At 39.4% G+C, this 22,536-nt stretch overlaps 1 long non-coding RNA gene across 1 annotated transcript in view; it reads right to left on the minus strand.

Moving 5' to 3' along the window:
• Positions 1 to 3,342: 3,342 nt before the first annotated feature.
• Positions 3,343 to 22,536, minus strand: part of LOC148686352 (uncharacterized) — a 33,141-nt gene continuing 13,947 nt past the window's right edge. The window contains exons 3-4 of the long non-coding RNA XR_015949129.1: positions 5,346 to 5,497; positions 3,343 to 4,742 (exon numbers count right to left, since the gene is read on the minus strand). This is a non-coding gene — a long non-coding RNA (uncharacterized LOC148686352). The remainder of the gene's footprint in view (positions 4,743 to 5,345; positions 5,498 to 22,536) is intronic.

A 22,536-nucleotide genomic window follows, 5' to 3' on the forward strand; every position in this document is an offset into this window, starting at 1 on the left:
GAATATCAAACAAGGCTGGATTTTATGTAGTCACTGCCTTTGTTTCAAATAGGCTTTTGATAGTATTGCTCAGTTCAGGAACAGTATTTTCATATGAAATGCTATTTTTAAATTCGATTCTGTTGTAAGCCTGTCAACACCTTGACAGCGAAGCTTTATAAAGAGCTGCGTTGTTTTAAAATTATATCTTTTAAACTTGGAATCCATAATGCAGAATAGTCTGTAGACCATATTGGTATTTATATGAATTATTAAAGTAGCCAAGTTGCATCCAGGTTTAATCAGTGGCTTTGGAATATTAGGAACTGGAAATTTTTGTAAGAATTTATTCCTTTTGGAATTACTCATGAATTCCCTTCGGAATTAATTACTGCCCATAGTGGGAGCAGTGAGAATAACTGGTTGTGGATTGTCTCCTGTGATGTGGTCATACTTCTGTTTTACCACTTGCCAAAACTAACCTGAACCTTTAATGTTCATAGTCATAAAACACCTGCTATGGGAAAAGAAACTTTACATACGGCTCATTAAACAAATTAGAAGAGTCCAAAAAGAGGTGTGGTAGTTTTGAAAATGGAATCTCCTGGCCTATCTTTAAGACTTTAAAGATAATTTCAAATTCAATGTCTCTCTCTCTCTCTCTCTCTCTCTCTCTCTCTCTCTCTCTCTGTGTGTGTGTGTGTGTGTGTGTTTGTAAACATCTTATTCTAGAATCAATGGAGACTCAGTACTTGTTTTCTTCTGTTTTCCTCTCTGCCATATCCCATACTGTACAGAAGATTCCTTCAACCCACAGGGTTGACATTGGGCAGGGGCTGTGCTATTTTTCTAGAAAAAGAAGTGCCAGAAATTACCACAAACACCTCCCTTGTTCTCCTAGAATGGCAATTGTGCCCACCTGAGAGGTGCCGGAACTGAGTTCCAGTGAGTTAAGGCAGAAAAAATGTCCTGGGCAGGGGTCTACACTGGGTAGGAGGGAATCAGTGAAAGTTGGGTGCCCTGCCTTGTGCAAACAAGTGTTTTCTGCTAAATTAAGATCACCATTGGATGCAACCCAAGTTTCATAGAAAGGGAGAGAACAATATTTGTCACTGCTCTATTCCTAGGCTGCCTGCTTTCTTGAAACTCTGTGCCAATGTTATGGAAGGATAGCCTTTAACAAATAATGATCATAATGTATTTAAAATAATTTTCTATCAGGACCTCCTATAAATGAGAAGGCAGTTCTCCTGCACCCCTCACCAACTGTTAACAATTATTGGGGGGGGGGGAATTCAGTGCGCCAATGTGCATTCCCCAAATAAAGCACTGTAAATCTAGGCAATCCTAAGAGGTTAATAAAGTTCATTGGTGCTTAAATTAGATCTCGGTAATTCACTGCAACTCTTGTTGAAATTGAATTAGCACTTAAAACCAAAGAGCAAACTCTCTAGGTTCAGCTAAATATATGAGATGCAGAAAGGCATTAGGCCTAGTGGTGTTTGCACTACTGTTTTGCTGCCTTCTGCTGCTTGGGTGAATTTCTCTGCACTGATATAAAGTACCGTATTTTTCCGTGTATAAGATGCCCCCATGTATAAGACACCCCCTATTTTTGGAGACTAAATTTAAAGAAAGTGAGGGGAGATGGCCCAAAGCTGCACATGCACCATCACCCCAGCTGGGCCGTTGCTGGGGGCTGGTAACCAGCTGGCTGGCGGTGCGTAGCTCCCCCTCCACGATGCTACGGGAAATGCTCCCTAGAGTGCGCGCCTCCTGCAGTGCCATGGGGGGGGGAGTTGCGCACCCACCAACCAGCTGGCTGGTGATGCGCAGCTTACCCCACATGCCACTATCCATGTATAGGAAAACCTGTTCTTTTACATGAATTTTGAGTCAAAAACCTCATCTAATACACGGAAAAATATGGTACTGTTACTGCTTATTAAACCCTACCTTTTAATATTTCATGTCTTATCTTGGTAACTCCTCAGGAATCCACTCTGTAAGTGTGCGCACGCAAGAGGGTCATAGGTTACAAATACATATATGGATCTTCCTGTGTCCTGTCCTCCTCATAAACACATGCTGATTCAGCAATGCTACCCCGGTACCAGCCTCAAGCAGCCTTGAGTGTGGGGGCTTGAGCTCCTGTCTATCTTGCCGGTTCTGTGCATCAGACAAGGCCAGCCATCCGGCCTTGATAGCTAGCAGGGCATCCTGTCTTGCTGTCGAATGTTTTCATTACACTTTGGCACAGAGACACAGAGGCACTAAAAGCATTTTAAGGAGAAAAGCATCCGAGGAATATGGGGGCTAAGCCACACAGTCAGAAATATACAATGCAGGCAATGCAAACTATAGGATCAGATTTAGCCCAATAATACAATTAGCAAATCTCTTTCTCCAATTTCAGTGAAACATCTAGCAGCCACAATCTCTGTTGCCAACTAGAAGAATTTTGATGTGTCCTCCATCTGTCTGCTGTTTCCACGTGTCACACATAGGATACAAGTGGAGCACATAGAACAGGAATTGGGAACCTATGTGGCCCTCCAAATGTTCTTGGTCTCCAACTCTCATCAGCTTGGTCAAGGATGATGGGAGCTGTAGTCAAGCAACATCATTATTCAACTCTGATGTGGTACTTACTTAAATAGGGACTTAGGTCGCCTTTTGAAACCCTGAAAAAATATTTTTGTATGTGTCTTCATAAAAATAAGAGCTGCCTGAGAAATAGATATTGACACTTGACTCCTCAAATATACACAGTGAAGCCCATGCAACTTATACTTCCAGTCACTTGTTTTTGTCTGTTTTTATATAATATCATCCTCTTGGAATGATACTATAACATTAGAGTTGAACCTATCGCATCAGCACAAACTTGTGCATAATTCTGTGTTGTTTGAAAGTGAAAGCTCATGAAAGTAAAATAAGTAAAAAAAGAAGAAGTCAAGTTTAGACATTATATATATATATATATATATATATATATATATATATATATATATATATTCATATTTATGAATTTGAGAAGTCTCCACCATGATCTTATTTGGAGCTGTAGTAGCAGTTGACAACAAATGTGCCCTTGAGAATTGCTCATGCTGTAGCAAAATGAAGACACGGAATCCCCTTGCATTTCTACCCTCTTGTATTTGTTTGTTACTGTTATTATTTCAGGTGCCACAGTAGATTTCAGCTGTCCTGCAGCTACTGTTTAACCAATTGCCTTTGCCTTTGTAGCAGCTTCTGTGCCAGGAGGCCACCATTGTGCTCTACTAACAAAGAACATTAGATACATAATCCTTCCAGACAATTGTATTCATGGGCTGCTGGAAATTCAACATAATTAAATTTGTCCCTGTGAAATATTCTGTTTTATTATAGTGGCACTGTTTGGAACATGCTTATTTGTCTATTTCAATTTTGCTCTATTCTGCCAATACACACCGAAACTAATTAAATAGTTACAGGACAGTAAATATAAAATATATTCAAGTAGGACACATTGTACGTGAGAATCCTAAAGTCTAATCCTAGCATGCTTTGTTAAAATTAGCCCAGTTCTGGGAGACCTTCGCAACAAACCCGACCATAAATGAAGGACTTCTCCACACTTGAGTTTACTGTGCTGTTTGCATTCCCATTTGATTTGCATAGTCCACATGACGTTACCCTCAAACAACATGAGTCTTGATGCTTTCTTCCTGTAAATTCAAGGGATAATCTGATAAATTGGGATAAACTGGACTCCAAGCACCTCCACTCAGGATTGCAGACTATTTGTTTTGGTGTTGTGGCTCATTCATAACTTTCTGCTGCTCCCCTAGGACTTCTTCAATGCTTTTCTTTCTTTTCCAGCCATGCTCCAGCCAGAGCATTCCTGATCCCTCAGATTTGCACAAAACCAGAAAAACTGCACTCTGGTTTCTGATTCCTGCTCAGATCACAATGACAGGGGCTCTTACTTGAGAGTAAGAAAGAGAACTTTATTGAGGCACAGTAGAGGTACAGGTTCAGCAACAGCCACTGAGTCATAGCAGCTTTGACTCTTGGACTAGGTGGCAGGACATCTGTCTGGGATTCACAAGGGTTGTTGACTCAATTTGAGTGCAGTTCAGCTTTTGATTCTGAAGTTGGACATGCAAGCAAGTCAAAGGTGGATGTGGATGCAGAGCTTCTTATTGCAGGCTAACCACTATGCAAAGAGTTCTTACATTTCTTCAACCTACTGAGGTTTCTGTGCAGTTGAAAACTGTGGTGTACCTTTGGTATATGGAAAGAAACCTTCATATTTCCCAGAGGCAGGATTTATATATGGAGCAGCAGTGTGTGCACTCCATTTATCCATGGAAGTCATGCATTTTGTTTTCATAAAAGTGCCCGTGGGGTGTTAATCAAACAGGTAGAATCAATTTGAATTTTCAATGCAGTGAGAAGATTAAGCCAGCACAGATCTGTGCAACACCATTGTTACAAAGGCTCAGTGTTTGCCTTCTTCAGATGATTTGTTATCTTATTGTTTTAACAAACTTTTTATAAGCAACAATTGTGCACTACATGTGATTAGATTGTGGTTACCATATCAGAGATTTCAGACAAGAGAACCATTTGCTTCGCGTGCTTTTACACTTCTAATAAACATTTATGTCTTTGAAATTCCTGCCAGGGTCAAAGTTTTTGAATGAAGCCCATCTTCATTCAAGGTGACATTCGAACCTTTTCGTCCAGCATAATGGTTATTCAGAGTTCTATGCCTGAAACATAGTAAGATTCAGGGGGGGGGGGGAGTATCCAGTAAGTAATGAAAATGACTGGCCGTTTATAACAAGCAAGTAATCAGGGATTGACATGAGCCAGAAGAATGGTTTCTGTAACATAGAGTGCAAGTAGGCTTGTTCTGTGCCTAGAAAGCATGGGTCTGAGCTTGTCCTGTGCTTTCTAAGTATGGATCCAAGTGGTTTTGCATCTGTTCTAACTCAGCAGCAAATAGTGTGCTTTCCAGGGAAAAGCTGTGGGGCAAACAGCAAAAAACCCTATTGCCATTTGTTCCGATTCATGGGTAACTGTGGGTTTTCTCTGGGGAAAGTGATGGGGGCAAACGAAGGTAGGGACAAGCCCTAATACAATGAATGAACTGCCTAAGAAGGAAGAAATTAGTTGGCCACATGGATGGATGAGTTACTGGAAGAAAGGGTACATTTCAGCTCGACAAAGTTCAATTAGTATTAATATTAGAGGAATTGCAAGAAACACAAGCTGAGAAAGAAGTACACAGGCATCCACAAATCCACTCGCCAGCTTAACAAAGGTGTGAATCCCTGTCCCTGTGTAGGAAGGATGCCTAGTAGCATACATACCTTCACCACAAAGCTTTCAGTTGTGATGTATACTGAAGAAGGGGGGAAGTAGTAGGAGTGGGTATAAGCAGAAGAAGAGCCTCCTGCATCTTCTGTGATCCACAGTGCAAATGAGAGAAGAGCACACCTCCCTTTGAAGCCCTGCATACATGCTAAAGGAACAGAAGAGAAGGGATTGGTGACAACCACAAATGAAGCCTGGCTAACAAGCCATTTTAACAGTTATAATTATATAGTTACCATATTTTCCCGTCTATAAGGCACCCCATGTTTAAGACACCCCCTATTTTGGGGGACTCATATTTAAGAAAATGGGGGGGGAACTATCCGTGGAAATGACGTGCCCTATTTTTTGAAATTATTTTTAGGGGTGGGGGAAACCTAGTCTTATGCATGGAAAAATACGATATTTGATTTATGCTTATCTTTCTATGAGCATCTCAAACTGATTGCAGAATACAAAAAAATATATTTTAAAAAATTGCATATGCAATTTTGAAACGAATTCAAATCCAATACAGATACTGACTAGAAGAGGTGCAAAATAATTGTGAAATATTTAATTTACACTTGAAAGGCTGGTGAGCATCATTTTACAAGTTACAAAATATCTGCATACAGGTAGGTAGCCGTGTTGGTCTGGATCGAAGTAAAATAAAAAAATTCCTTCAGTAGCACCTTAAAGACCAACTAAGTTTTTATTTTGGTATGAGCTTTCGTGTGCATGCACACTTCTTCAGATACTTCAAAATATCTGCACAAGAGGATTTTCCTGTAAATGCATACACAAGGAAGCTATAGTGATTCATAGCTTTCCACTGCATCTTACATTTAGGAATACAAGAGGAATAAAAGAGAAAATGCAAACAGGCAACTCTTAACTTACATGGGGGTTACATTATGGGGATAGCGCCTGTAGGCAAAATTGCATATAATCAAAACACATTGGGTGCAATGGCAGGTGGAATTGCCAAGATGCCTGTAGTTATTTATTTATTTATTTATTTTGCCAAACGCATAAAGCTGAACCTGCATAAGTTAAACGTGCATAAATTGCAAGTTACCTGTATTTTAAAATTTGGTTAATTGTGTTCATGAGACAATGAGTGAACCAGCGTCCACAACAAATAGGAAATGTGGGACTACTTTGCATGACAGGTGAACATTGAAGGCTCTTCATAATTATTTACCTTAAAATGTTTTATCAGAATATTTTGTATTTTCAAAAATAAAAAATGTTTCCCAAATAAAAATTTAATGATTCCAGTTGCATTGATTGCACTATCCAAGACAGTGTAGCATGCTTTGATATTCTTTTGCTATTCCTGACTAGATGGCAGTGAACCTTGTAAGGTATACGGTAGTTGAAATGATCTGAAAATACCACCAAGGATTGAATTTGAAAAGCCTGATAGAAGAGGCCTACAGTAAATGTGTATGCAATTCAATAAGCTTTTCTCACCCAAAGAAACTGAACTCTGCAGACACTTTCCCTGTCTCTTTTGTCCTGTCAGGTTCCTTCCCAGACCTTTAACTGACAAGGATAAATCAGATTTTTTCATAAGTCCTTACCTACTACATCCTGCTATTTAAACTCCAATCCACCCATCTCTTTCCCCCTTTCTACTTACAAAACATTTGTCAAGTCACTTCCTCTTCCATCTGCTCTCCATGCAAGGTAATCTGACCTTCTTGCTACTATATCACTGAAGAGAAAACCTCTTCTTCTCCATAGGCATGAATGGAAATTTGTCCAAATCTGCTCTTCAATTCAGCCAAACACCCCAGCAATTCTTGTTCTGCTCTGAAGTCCTTGGACTTCATGAGGACGGGGGTTGTATAGACTGCCAGCTTGAGCATGTAGCCATCTTGTTTCCATTTAATAAATGTCCCATAGTGTGTGGCTTTTATAGAAACATATCCTGCTATTCACAAGCCTGCAGGAAAATGTGTCCCTTACAAATTTCATATATTTCCCTCTAATAAGATTGCTCTGTTTTGTTTTTTGATCATTGTGTGTTGGAATGAGACCATCATTTCCACCCGGTTTTCCATATACACAGCTGCAAAGTGTCGCTCATCTTTTATTTTATTTTTTTATAAGATTTCTACCGCACTTCAAGTAACGCAAAGTACTGCTGAGCAGCTAAGGCCATTTACCCAACAAAGAAAGAGGTATGACCTGTTCAGAAGTTTCTACTAGATTCTAAACCACAGGGGTGCAAAACCACAGGCATGGAAGAGAGCAATGCATATAATCCTGTCTGCCCTCTCTCTCCTGGCCCATAGAGTTATATGTCAGAAGTGGACTGGGCTTTCCAAGGGTATAAAGCAGAGGTTCTCAGCCTTTCTAACCTGAGAGTTCACTTAAAATTAAAATTACCAACCAGTAACAAAATGGTGGTGTAAGGGCAGACCCAGTAACAAAATGTAATTAGGCACAATCAGCTGGCAATTGTATCATTTTCTATTGATATCTAATCCTTTGGAAATTGATAAATTCTTTGCCACTAATTGTGGCAGAGAGTTACATATTTCAGTTTTATTCAAGCTAAGTTCAGACATTGGCTGTGGGTTCTGCCTCTGAATTTTAGACAGAATTTGCTAACCCAAAGGGTCTAAGTGTAGAATTCTTTTTATTTTAAATTTCCCCTTCCTGCTACCACATGCCTCTCAAAAGTACTTTTACTTTTCTCATGTCATTTCTTTTCATCTTCTCTTTTCACACCTCTTCCCTACTCCTTTTACATATGAGAACATAAGAAGAGCCTGCTGGATCAGGCCAATGGCCCACCTAATCCAACATCCTGTTCTCATAGTGGTCAACCAGATGCTCGTGCTGTTCTGTTATAGATTCCTCAAAGCCTGCAGCTACACACACCTATCACTTTAAGGAATTTGTAATCTGTTGTACATGTGTATGTTGTATATATGAACTAACGTGTTGAGTTCAGGAGAGGGATAGAGTGACCTATACACATCACTAATTACATTCACAAACGATCTATTTCTAAGATCAAGGAAAGACTCTAGTGTTAAATATGTTCTGCCAGGCTAAACATTATAGCAATTAACAGCACGATAGCAGTGAGCAGATCATGTTGTCTCTTGTAATTATTTCTGTAAAGAAGGAATGGTTTTATTTGAGGCCTACAATATCATTATGAATTAACACATGGGCACACAAAGCTGGACTCACAGGACCTGTTAGTGAAAAACGCTTGGCTTTCTGAGCTGCTTATGGAACTATTGTGAGTGGAGGTTGCAGATCCCTAACAGCATGAAACCCATCTAAAAATATACACAATAATTTTTAAGCTGGCCTTCACTCTGTATACTCTGTGTTGGGTGAATGATTTCCTAATATGAACAGGTAAGGCTTCTAGGCATAAGTACTCAGTTAGTGGTTCACCTTGGTGAGCGAGCCCAATGAAATATCTGTACTGCTCTTGCTCAGGGAAGTTTGACTTTGCCAATATTGAAAGAATATGCATTTTTTAAAAAGCCAGAAGCGGGTTTAGACCATGATTTAATGAGGGGAGAATCTATAGGTTTTTTTGGGGGGGGGAATCTGGAAACAATATTAACTGGGTTTGGTTTAGTATTTGGACAAAGAAAGCAGTGCTCTGAGTTGAGCACAGAGAGATAAGCGCCCTGACTTGCAATAGATTAAGAGACATGCATTGGTTAGAACAAACCATGTTTGAGACTCTCCCTGAGTGCCGCCACGTTTAGATTTAAGATTAACTGCGGTAGAATGCTGGAGCGGCTGTTTGTTTTATGAAACAATCACTAATGACATTAAACAGACGGAGGCCTTTCCAACACGATTGTTCATTTGCGATAAACTGAGAGAAGCCCACAAGAGATTGGAAAGGAAAACTCATAAGTGCTCATTTTGAGGTTCTTGCAATGTCCTGTTGGAGGTGACAATTAGTGAGAGTAGGAACCTTACTCTAAGCACATTTAGGATATTTTTTTTCATATGGCAAATAGTTGGTAAATGTTTGCACAGCTCTATCTTTAAACCAAGCAACTGAAAGGTAATAATATAATGACAGATTTCCTGTGAACATTTTATCCCCCCTCTCTTGCTCCTGTGTAAAGGAAACCTGCATTAAACATTAGCAGCACAGTTAAAAGAGTGTTATCTATTAGTTCAATTAGACATCAGACATTTACTTTTTGATGCATTGGGAGGCTGATTTGATTTGGGGCCAATCGTTTAAAAATAAGAGAGCAGAGCTGCGTATGGAGCTGTGTACAGATATCTGTAGCTCTGAAGTCTTAATTGCAAATTCAGATAAAGATTAGAAGGGGCTGTATCTCTGTAGAACAAAGGTATTTGCTAATACCTGAGATATAAAAGTGGTTAAATTCAATATTTACTAATTTAGGATTTTGATTGATTGAGCTTTAGGATTCCTGTGTGTGCGTATGTGTAGAAAATTCCACACCATTAAGCTGTGATGCAGAAAGCTTCACTTTCACAGTTTATTTCAGATAATATATTTTGGATTTGTTAAAACCTGAAATGTAATGTCTGCTCTCCCAGCTGCCCCCACCATTGCCTTGCGGCCACATTAAGTTTTTGTTTTTATACATAAATATATTAATGAAAGTGTTTTAAGTGCTTATTACAGAAATGGTTTGTTTTGAAACACAGGCTTTTTCACAGCAGTTTTACACTTCATTGTGTACTATAAAAGACATACTAAGTAGAGGTTGTCAGGTTTCCATCTGAAGTAGACAACTGCTGGGGAATGGACCCATTTATGATGCCACTCAAGCAGGACTAATCTAGAGCAGATATTGTATACATAACTGGTAACATGAACACACAGTCCCCTAAATATTTTATTCTGTTAAAAATACTGTTTAAAGGAAGGATATCTTTATATACTAATATTTAAAATTTTAAGACGCAAATGAAAGGAAGATGTGTGTCTTGAAAATTAGACTTGTTCTTCCACTGAGGGCAATAATGTCCTACCAATTATGGCAGGGATTGGGAATCTGTGGCCCTCCAGATGTTGGACTACAACTGCCATCATCCCTCACCATTGGCCATGTTTGCTGGGACTAATGGGAAATGGAGTTGAACAATATTTGTAGGGCTATAGGTTCCCCACCCCTGCAATATGAGGCTGTGAGATTGTGTATTCTCTTCATTCCTCATGTAACAAAATTTAATTCCTCCCACAATGTCCCATTAATATTTGGGCTATTCCCTTTTCTTTAACCAGCATGGAAGCTCTCTTGCTTGGTAAACCTCTTTTTTCATATGCTAGCTTTAACCAGCAAGCAGGAATGGATAGAAGAAAATAAGAATTGCTTTCTTTGGGTCTGTAAAATTTTGACAGAAAATGGAATAATTCCATGCAGGTCTGCTCAAACTCTCAAGCAGACTATAGAAGCTGCAATGTGTTACACAACTGCACCCCAGCAATGTGCAAATGGGCCTATCAAGCTGTTACAAAGATTTTTATCTTGCAATGTGATGGTGAAAACATTGGCATCTCACCATATCAAAAGACTTATGGTATGCAACATGGCTTATCAGTAGAATCTTAACAGCGCCCAGGACAACACAGCATAGCACACCAGAAGTCTTCTTGCATGATTAGAGAACTTCCATCACTACTTCAGTGTCATGAACCAAATTATGAGTGATGACTCAGTAGTCACTGACTCAGTAAGAGGGCCCATCTCTTCCTTCCATAGAACATGGTTGGACTTTGGTGTTTCAAATATCAGCACTGCTCTGTGCATGGCCAAAATTCAGTGCCCCCCTCCCTACCTTCTGTACTGAAGCCAAGTATAACAACCAGAGATAATCTGAATCAGATACATCTGAGCCAGGACACTCATGGTCACAAGTTCTACATTAGATTCTCTGAGAACCAGCATCATTAATTGTGATGAGCTCCAAAGGGACCTCTCTGAACTTAGTGAATGCGCAGGAAATGGCAAATGCATTGTTGTGTATAGAAATGTAAAATAATGCATGTAGAGGCAAAAAAATATTAACCTCACATACTCTGTATACTGTACACTCATGGGATCTAAACTAGCAGTGGCCGACCAGAAAAGAGATCTTGGGTCCATAGTGGATAACTTGATGAAGACCCAGAGTAGCAACTATGAAAAAGGTGAATTCCATGCTAGGTATCATTAGGAAAGGAATAAAATTACTGATATCATAATGCTGTACAAATACACATTGCAACCACAATGGAGTACTGTGTACAGTTCTGGTCACCTCACCTCAAAAAGGATATAATAAAGTGGGGGGGGGGTTCAGAAAAGAGCAAGCAGAATGAACAATGGAGCAATTCCCCATGAAGAAAAGCTTTAGTTTAGAGAAAAGGTCGATGAGGCCACTTGATAGAAGTCTATAACATTATGCCTGGCATGGAGAAAGCGTAGAGTAAAAAATTATCCCTCTCATAACACTGGAACTCAAGAACACCCAGGGAAGTTGAATGTTGGAAGATTCAGGAGAGACAAAAGAAAGTACTTTAACTGCTTCTGTTGTTAAACGATGGAAGGCAGTGATGGTCACCATTTGGGTGGCTTAAAAAGAGGATTGGGCAAATTCATGGAGGATAAGGCTTAGGGTTGCCACCTTTGGTCAGGCCAAATAAAGGACAGGTCGGGCAAAATATGGGATAGGTTGGGGGGAATTGGGGGGCTAAAAATTACTTCCCCTGGTGCAGAAATGACTTCAAAGCAATCCATTACAATCACAGACATGGTTTACAGTCCTTTATCCAATAAAAAACCCCAAAGCTCTATGATTTACAACTGTAAGAAAAATATTGCATATTACATGCATAACTGGTCTTTGTAATGCAAGAATTTGAGCTGACTCACCACCACCAGTAAATCTCCAGAAATTTAACTGAAAAAGTAAAAATGGGTAACTGGTAAAGTAAAAATGTAAGCCTATTATTACAGTTATTATCCCTTAAAATAAATCACATAGCTCTTGCTGAATCATAAGTTATTGTTTAAGATTACAAATCTAATGAATTGGGAGTAGAATTTTGGATTGGATACTGATGATTCCTATGATCTAGGAGCCTTGACGGCCTAATACCTGTATGGTATCTGCCTCTGCATTACTTTTTGTACAGTAGTTCATATAATCTGTGGGTTGAAAAGAAAATAATGTTGTGTCAAACAGTGATTGAGATGAAGGAAGACAGCTGATCAGTATGGTGAAGTGGTGGATGATGCCTTGGGAGAAGAGCAGGAATAGGGTCAAGTGGTACAGAGGAGTCATCCTTTGTGTCCTTCAAAATATTCGAGATTATGTTTTTTTGTATCCTGCAGTTTTGTAATGAAATTACTTTTTTCGAGTACTTATGACTGCAGGGGAAAGAGTAACACTGAAAACCAGTATAATTTTTGACCTGTATGGGGCCTCCAAGCAACAGTGGCAAGACAGCCAAATGACATACAGAATAATAATAGTAGTTGCAGTCTTATGTAGCTGAGCTGCTGAAGGCCAGGAAGAGATTTATGATGCATGGACAAGTGGAAGATATTTCATTTTTTTTAATGTGATTTGCTTTATTGTGGCAATACTTTTGTACTTTGTACAACTTTGGTAGCCACTATCAGCCAGTTGGATGTGAGCTGGTTGTTTCTCTGCTCTGACAATCTTTGATGTGATTCAGTAAAATGATAAATACATACACAGCCAAAATCATGTTTCTTATCCCTTCCTCAGTGTACTCTTGGTGACTTGTAAATACAGCTTTCCAATAGCATGTGTTGTTTGAGAACTTTACAGACACTAAAAAATATTTAGAATCCAACATATTGCATGTTCCCATAAACATAGCAAAGCACAGATGTCTTGTTTTGAAACCGTTTAATGAGGTTGCTCACGCTGATTTCAGTAAGCTTTGGATCTGGACCATAAGGGCATGTACAAATTTTGTATACTGATGAAGCTGGACTTGGCTTCTGATTTAAACAATGATTCCACAGAAAGCAGCAGGGCCAAAAATAAAAAAATAAAAAAATTAATGGATCATGTTGATGTCAAGAATTGTGCCCAAGGTGTCTCAGTTGCTATTCAGAAGCAGAGGTCTTTAGCAGCTGTGAAAACTTAATGTTGCTTCACATCTATAATATGAACCTGCAGGTGCTTTTTAAGCCAAAGTGAATACTACTAGCAGATGATCAGGAAATACTAACGTTTTGTTGCATTTGGGGGACAATAGATTACCTTGATTTATTTATTTTCTGCAGCTTAGTATGTTACAGAGAAATTCACCTCTCTCATGTTAATGTTAAACTGCATATAAACCAAAGGGGAAAATGTTTACTTGTTGGCGTTTGATATATGTTATGATACCTATTAACTATAGATCTCTAACTAAGTTGAAAGGCAAAGTATCCTTCAGTTACAAGTTGTAGTTGCAATCCTATACACATTTACCTGGGAATTAGCTCCACTGAATAATTACTTTTGAGAAGACATGTATTGGATCGTTCTCTGTGCCTTTGCATTTTTATGTCAACAACTGTGTATGTAGCAGATATCACTTTGATATCTGGCGACTGGCTTTATTTACCTGTGCTTGGCTCCTTTGTTAGCCTATAGCACCTATCTTTAAAATATAACTAGGCAAATATAATAAAACAAACAAACAAATAAATCAAATTTTATATCTTGTGTTAAGTGGAGCTAACCTTTTTAAACAATGGGTGTATAACAGCTGCAGATATCTGACCAGGAATAATGTGACAAAAGATACTTAATAATACTTTTTTTATGAAGAAAGCTTAATAAAAACACTTTCCAAAACTTGGAATGTTGCACACCATATAATCACTTTATTTCTATAAAGCAAAATGCAACTTTTAGAGGAGAACGAAAACTGTTAGAAATGAAATCATTACGTTGTTATACATCTTTAGAATGATGGAGTTTGTGTGCTATACGTTGCCTTGCTACTTTCTTCCCTCTGATGTGATGCCTTTGCCAGATTAGAAGCATTAGTGCCCTCTATTGTTCATTAGAGGACTGCCAATATTTTTAAAGATTAGGTAGCACTGTGTGCTTTCAATCTGTTTATCCAAATGAAAAATGCTTACTGCATTTTCCTACTTAATAAGTAGTGGTAAGAACCGAATTGCTTTAATCTGTGTCATTTTAAGGAAATGCAGTAAGTATCTCCACTTTCTAGGAGCACTGATAAGTGGTGGTGTTCATCTTTAATTTGTGGAATATTCATTTGTGGAGCTGCGGGGGGTGTCCTATTTTAACAGAAAAATATCTATAGAGTACACTTTCAGAAAAGAGAATTTTAGAGCCCAAATATATACATTTTAGCATTTCTATTTGGTGCTAGGATACCTGAAATATGTAAAATGTATAGCTTTTCAGAAGAAGAACAGAAAAAATAGTGCATTGTGGCTGGATATTGCTTTTTAACTATGTTAAAGGAGAATGCAAGAATGACAACTTCATTCAAGCAGATCATTTGAAGTTACATTAAACAGCTGCTTTTAAACAACTGACAACAAAGGAGATCATTTTGATCTCAACAGCACTGAAACTCAAGCAGCATGCTCCCTTAGAGATGTTATGAGGAACACATTTGCGCATTTGTATACCAACAGACAGTGTATTCCCCACTGTGCTTGTTGCCAAACAGTGGTTTTTCTGCTCACTTTGTATTCAGTCAGGGATCCAGGAAACCCAAATCCAGCTAGGCAAATGCAGAACAGCTTAGTTGAAGCAGCTTTAACAGGTGCTGTCAGTGCAGACTTGTTGAACCAGAGAGACAACGCAAACAAATGTGTAGCATTGGTCAATAGGGTAGGATTTGCCCCAGTGCACATGGTGGCACTCAGTTGTGAAACTGTTCTCTCTCTCTCTCTCCCTCCCTCCCACACACACACACACACACACAGGCAAAACAGGATGCTTGTTAAAGGAAAAATGCAATAGCCTTGTCATATTAATTAAACTTTTATATGGGAAACTAATTAGTTATTCTCTATAAAATAATGTGAGCATACCGGCATAGTTGCAAAGAAATAATTAGACTGAATGAAATAGTATTTTAGGATGACTGTAGTTGACTGAGGATGAATTGTAATAGTTCTTTTCCTATTGTTTGATGTCTTTTCCAAACAGCAGAGTGTATAATCCCTGTGGAACGAAAGGTTCCAAGGCACAGTAGCATTTCTGATAATACCTTTCTTTAGACCAACAACCACATATTTGAATTATCCCCAAATTTGGCAGTGATAAGAAAGAAACAACCATCTGAATCTACCTGGAATCATGAAAAAATAAAATACAAGGAGGGAAGCAATATAATAGATGCTCCAGTGCATCCCTTCGTTGTATTTATTTTTAAATAAAAGTATTTATATATCACAGTCCCATAAAATATCAAGATGGTATACATACATAAAGCATAAAGCACCTTTAAGAACAAGATGAAGTCATTATTAAAAGGACTGGCTCAATCAAGAAAGTTTTAAACACCTGCAAGGCCTGTTGGCATATAATGTCCTTTAAGAAACACCTGAAAGTCAAAAGCAAGGATGCCTGCTCATTCTCTGCTTGAAGAGTGTTCCACAGCATGGGACTGAAGTTACTTGGGTCTCTGTTATTACTAACATCACTCCTAAAGGTGATCTGGAGTGAGCAAGCTGTAAGGGCTTATAATGTGGTCCTTAAAGTTTATTGGACCCAGGTTGTTTGGGACTTGTGTAGAAACACAATAACCTTGCTCTTGAACCAGTAGCATAAAGGCAGCTAGTGCAGATGTTCTGGAAGAAGAAGAAGAAGAAGAAGAAGAAGAAGAAGAAGAAGAAGAAGAAGAAGAAGAAGAAGAAGAAGAAGAAGAAGAAGAAGAAGAAGAAGAAGAAGAAGAGGAGGAGGAGGAGGAGGAGGAGCAGGAGCAGGAGGAGGAGGAGGAGGAGGAGGAGGAGTTTGGATTAGATATCCCGCTTTATCACTACCCTAAGGAGTCTCAAAACGGCAAACATTCTCCTTTCCCTTCCTCCCCCACAAACCCTCTGTGAGGTGAGTGGGGCTGAGAGACTTCAGAGAAGTGTGACTAGCCCAAGGTCACCCAGCAGCTGCATGTGGAGGAGCGGAGACGTGAACCCGGTTCCCCAGATTATGAGTCTACTGCTCTTAACCACTGCACCACTACACCACACTGGCTCTCAGTGAGAGTTGTCACACACTGTCAGCCATCTGCTCCCATCAGCGGTGGCATTCTGCCATACCTGTAGCTTCTGGACTTGGCTCAAGGGTAGCCTCACATCACCTAATCTACATGTTTCATAGTTTTCATAAGGCTTCTCTTGGTTTGTTATTTTGTCATGTGGCATGCCTTGTTTTTCTAGATGTGATGGTTCTGTGCCCTAAACACAGTTCATGGGATGGTATAGAAAACAGAGTCCATTCAAAGCATATGTGTGCACACTGCTTTATCAGTGCATTGTTTATGGCATGTCTTGCACAGAGATGCAGGCAATAACTAAGGTTTTTTAGAATCCCAGTGACTACAATTTAAGAAATATATTTCCTATTTATGCAGACTAGACAGTCAACTATATCCTGAAGATTCAAAGTAGTATCAAATTGTGGTCACACTGACATTATACGTTTAAACCACTCTTTAACAGTCATTGCTTACCCCCCAAAGAATGCTGGGAACTGTAGTTTGTTAAGGGTTGCTAGGAGAGTGGTCACAGAGCCACAACAACTAGCACTCTTAAACTACAATTCCCAGGATTATTTGGAGGACTTGTGACTGTTAAAGTGGTATAAGAGTGTTCTAAACAACAGAGTAACATTCAGTTTGACAACTGATATCTCCCTCTACTCCACCAGATTACTTCTACCACTTTCCGGGGGGGGGGGGGGACATATCAACAGACTGGTATGGTATATTTTCTTAATGGTTCATGAGTTTGGCATTTGGTGGCCTTCATAATTTGGACTTTCAGAGAGTTGACTGTATAACCAAGTTCCATTAAACTTTGGAAGGTATTTAGAAGCAGAAACAGTGGGATTTCGAACATATGTTCTAGCAATCCTAAATAAATTAATGTATATGACAAAGGCTTAACATCGGACTCCCTGAGACCCATCCATTTTATCCATTATATTTGTAAGATGTGAAACTAAACAGAGTTCTTTCATGAGGTGCTGGTTCTCTTAATTTTATGCACAATCCTCTTGAGACAAAATATTTTCTTTTAAGCAGAATTAGTCTCGTTGAAGTGAATGGAATTGAACGGGCTTAAGTCCAAGATTTTCATCTTAACAGGATTGTGGATTGGGCTGTGTGAAGGTCAAAAGCTGCTGCACTCTAACCGGCAAGCATTTGTCTAATAAAAATTGTCACCCACTTTGCTTCTCACGCTCTGGGACAAACATGGCAGCAAGCCCGCATATCACAATGTAAGTAAAGACAGAATCTGAGTCAATGATTCTTCCTTAATTGTCACTCCTCAGTACTGAAGTCCTAATAGCTATTTCCATCTTTACATTAACTAATAAAGCCCAAGTGCATTTTAAAAAGGTATATTTTGCCTCAGTGCTGGGAGCTCAATAACTTCAAGTGTTCTGAATTGATATGTATTAATATTCATTAAATAGGCTTGAAAACATACCTCCCCAACACACACATTTCTGTATCTGATCAGTGGATGTCTAAAAAAAAATAGAAGTAGTAAATCACGAGACTAAATAGGCAGGGAGAAGATGTGTGTACTGTTTTACAGTTTGCAAAATAGTTCAGCATGCAAAACTGTACTGAAAAAAAAAATAAAGCCTTCAGCGTGCTACAATGATAAAAATGTTAGATATGTGGTGGCAATATTCTGGTAATACTTTTGATTGAAATCCGAGTATTTACTCGAATCTAATGTTCACCTTTTTTGGCCAAATTACTTTGCGAAAATTAACGAGCACGTTAGATTCGATAGCACATTTACATTCGCCAGAAAATACTTTTTTTTGTTTCAAGGTTCTGAAAATTGAGGTGCGCATAAAATTAGATGGGACATTAGACTCGAGTAAATATGGTAAATAGGATGAATAAATGAGTTCAATAGATTTAAAATTTGGTGAGGTGTATGAGGTGAAGAGTGAGCGAATTGATGCAGTTGCTGAAATTGCTTTTATTTGTAGATATAAGTCTCACAGTCAAGAAGGTAGGCGAGGCAGTTCAATCAAGGTCTTCTGGGAACCTTTCCCCAGATAACCAATATGCAGTAGAATCAGGTGGTAGAAGGCTGTAGTAGTGATTGAATAGGCTGCACCACAATAGCTTGTGAAGGGGAAGGGTTGCCAGCATTCTGCTATCTCAGCATTGTATAAGCCTACAAACATTGCTACCTGCAAACATTCTTACTAGCCTGCTGAGAGCTGGCAGGAGAGGGACAAAGAGTTTGGTCCCCTTCCAGCAGCCCACCCATTTCTGTGTTGAGTTTGGAGGAAGGGGCTTTCCTCTTTTGGCAACCCACTACATAAAGAAGGCACATAGAACTCAATCCCTCCTCTACCAGCCCACTCGCCTGCATTAAACTTTGTATACTCACTTGCATGCAATTCATTGTCATGTGTGGGCTACCAGGCAAGTGCTGAAATCAAGATTATTTTACCTCCTTTTGCTGCATGCTTAGATTAGTCAAAGTATCAAAATTCCCTGCATCTAGACTCTATTAACAGTAATGCAAATTCTGGATCAGGTGAAATAGGCCTGATTCCGTAAACAGATCAGTACTGCTCTGTGCCAATCTCCCATTCTTATATCCTTGGCCACTGACCAATGGATACAGAATGCCTACCTAGAACTATCCAAATGATTACTAGCCCAAGTGGATCTCCAGTGAGTCCTTTGTGATTTTTTTTAATGAGTCACATAATCCTAATCTTTAGATGGCATTATTGGAACTTGATCCATAGCCCTGCCACTTATACCGCCAGGGTAAAAGGTGTGGGGGGGGCAGTAAAAATGTCCCTTTGGTATGCCAGCTCCCATCCTGGCAAAGTGAAGAGGCCTAGATCAGACCCATTGTTTTTACTTGATCCCAGCAGGGCCAGTTCAGGATCCAGTGGATCCTGTGCCAGCCCAGCCCCCATTTCAGGAGTCTCCACTGCATTTCACTAGTGGGGAAGCTGCTTGTGGTAGCTTCCTCTAACCTGCGAATTGGGAGGGGAAACCAGGCCTCTCCTTGCTGGCAGAGCTGCCCTGCAGACAGAGCCAGACAGAGCAGGGCAGAAACACACCTCCTCTTCATACAATTGCTCTCCAGCATGGTGAATTGAGGGGTTGGATTTTCTGTATTTTCAATTGACTTTGCAAATCCCCCCCCCCAAAAAAGAGATAAATGGGAAAGTAGGGATGGGAACATATTCGGTTGCATCTTAAAGTAATCCCCTTTTCTCAGTTACCCACTGTTAATATTTTCCCCCTCATGCCAGCAATTCTGCATATTTATGGAAAGCTGAAGAGGAGGAAACCTTTGCTAGCCTGTCTTGACACCTGTATAGCATATACTGTCAACTATGATAAATGGAACAGAAATATAAACACTTGAACAGAAGCTGAAAGCTACAGAGAGAAACACAAAAGGATGAATAGTTGATATCAGAGAAAAAGCAAAACAAATGGGTCTTGGAGTAAACAAACTAGAATGACATATTGAAAACTGTGAAGTACTTAGGCTGCGGTGGCAAAGAGCCAGCAAAAGGAACAGATGGAATATGGTGCATAATTCATAACCAAATACTAATAAAATAAAATGGTGCATCACACATATTGTTGAAGATTATGATGGATGTCAACCAGTAATCTTAACAATGCTATTTATAGGTTTCTCTCTTACTCATACCTAAATTCAAATTTCTCATTTTTTATTATTCTTTAATTTCCCTTCATACATACAAAAAAATAAAATTGAGAAATGAAAGGGAAATAGGGGCTTTCAGCTCCAGATAGCAGTGGTGGAAAACATCTTGGAGTAGAAAGTAACTTTTTACCAGGACTGTGACCACATAGTAATAGAACTTGTAACTGTTGAAATCTCACTAAATAAGAAATAAGCTCTGCTTTCTGTATTCACTCATCCTCCGACTATGGGGAAGAAGAGTTACGTGGTCCCTTGAGATGTTGTTTGAAAACAACGCTCATACTTTACATTTTCAAGGAACTCTTTCCACCTCAGTTAGTTTTCCAAGGAACCCCTGTTCATTTCCCAGGGAACCTGTGCTGTACGTTTGATTCAGAAGCATGTTCTCGAGGACAAAGTTTATGCATAGCACTGGCTAGGTGTCCTGAGCCTCACCATTGCTCCATGTAAATAGATGCTTTAGTCACAGCACTCCCCTGTGGTTCCATGAATTGCTGGAGAAGATCAGCAATGGCAAACAAGCCATTCATTGAAGCTTGTAGAGATTTATGGATTTTATCGTTGAGGAGCCTCTGGCGAGTTTCTGAAGGACACCAGGAATCCCCAGGATGCACTGTGAAAACCACCATTCTAAGACACCAATGGAAAGAACTTTGGGAAATGTTGGAGATTACTTCCATAGATTTCACTGTCAATAAATCATTAGTCCTATTCAGAAATTCTGCTACACATCAGCCTAAACACATATAGGGGGACTCGTTTTTTTGCAGGCTTCTCAGTTACATGGTATGCTTGCACATGTTCACCTAAATGTGCATAGCTGCCTCTTTACAGATATGTTGGTCTCAAAGCATGGTGTTTGGAGTGCGACCATATTTAGTTCCACATGTAGTGAACAATTTCTAAATAGGGTTCAGGTACCTTCTTAAATTGTGTCAGGAAATAGCTCCTGCTTCCCCTTAGGAATCTTCCTTTGGATTGTGATCATCTCTGGACTAGAATGCACATTGGTCACCAGTGATCTGATTCATTACCATGGTCTTTTGGGTACTACCCAAAACAGCATAACTGACCTGTGGGGAAGCTGGTGTGGTTACATCTTGTGTAAGTTTTCCCTCCTACATGATTTTAATATCTTACTGTAGACTTTTTATTATAGTTTGTCAAAGAGCTATGGGATTGAGTTCATGGGAAAACAGCAACCATGCTACCATGATATTGACATCCTTATAAATAGGTTGCTTATACCCTTGGGCCATGCCTACCAGATTCCCTTATGGTTCCAGTTCTTCTCATGGATATTCTTTGAAGTCCATGTTTCCCAGGATACCTGCTTTACTGTGTACAAGCCAGAGAACTGGCATAAGGAGACAGAATATAACAGCTAGCATGAAGCTTGAATGTTTCAGAACTTTTGTTGCCTTTATAAGTCCTAGTCAGTGTTATAGCTGGTGTAAGTCTCATCATAACACAGAGCTGATCTGGAGATTTCAGCTAGTGCCTGACTGGTAATCTGGTATTGCTTTTAACTTATCAGTGGAAAGATGTTAATTTTAAAGGAATTAGTTTGAAATATTCTCACAGGCACAAGTCATCAGGACTGCCTTGTGTTATTTGATTTTTTTAAAAAAACTACAGCAAATTGGCAGGTTTAAATTCTTTTTTTCTGCATGTAGATTGAATCTAATGGAGCCCTACTCTGATGGCGCCAAAACAAAGGGGTAGAGGGGGGGGGAACCAGCAATTTTGTATAAGCTGTATGCCCCCCCAAACATTCCTAGAGCACATAATTTAATCTGGGGTTGAGCTTTTAATAGTGGGGTCTTAATAATTCTTTCCTCTTCCTCCCCTCTTGAGGTTGGCTTCCTTTAGAGAAAATCATGCTACCGTAGATATTTTGTTTTGTTTTAAATTAGTTTCTCTCCCCCCTCCGGCCCATGACATGTAACAGTTTAAGGGTGGGGTTTTTTGTTTTTGTTTTTGGTAGGGACAGGTGTTTATGTGACAGCATTCCCCACAGGATCTTGGGGGACTGCAGTGGAAAGTGTTGAACCGCTGAATGGTAAGGCTGTTCTTTTGTATGGCTTAGAAATCTCTGTTGTCCAGAATTGTACAGATAAGGCAAACCCATTTGCTTCATTGTCAGGCAGTTCAGCGGAATGGAAATGCAAATGTGACATAAGGGGGCTATGCTGGAGTGGGGGGGGGGAGTTGTGCTGCTATTTTCTCTTTAACGGGCTTCCTGGTTGTAAGAAAATTCCCATAGATGCCAGGATTTATT

This window comes from Zootoca vivipara, chromosome 3 (genome assembly GCF_965207765.1).
Source record: "Zootoca vivipara chromosome 3, rZooViv2.hap1.1, whole genome shotgun sequence".
Lineage (NCBI taxonomy): Eukaryota > Metazoa > Chordata > Lepidosauria > Squamata > Lacertidae > Zootoca > Zootoca vivipara.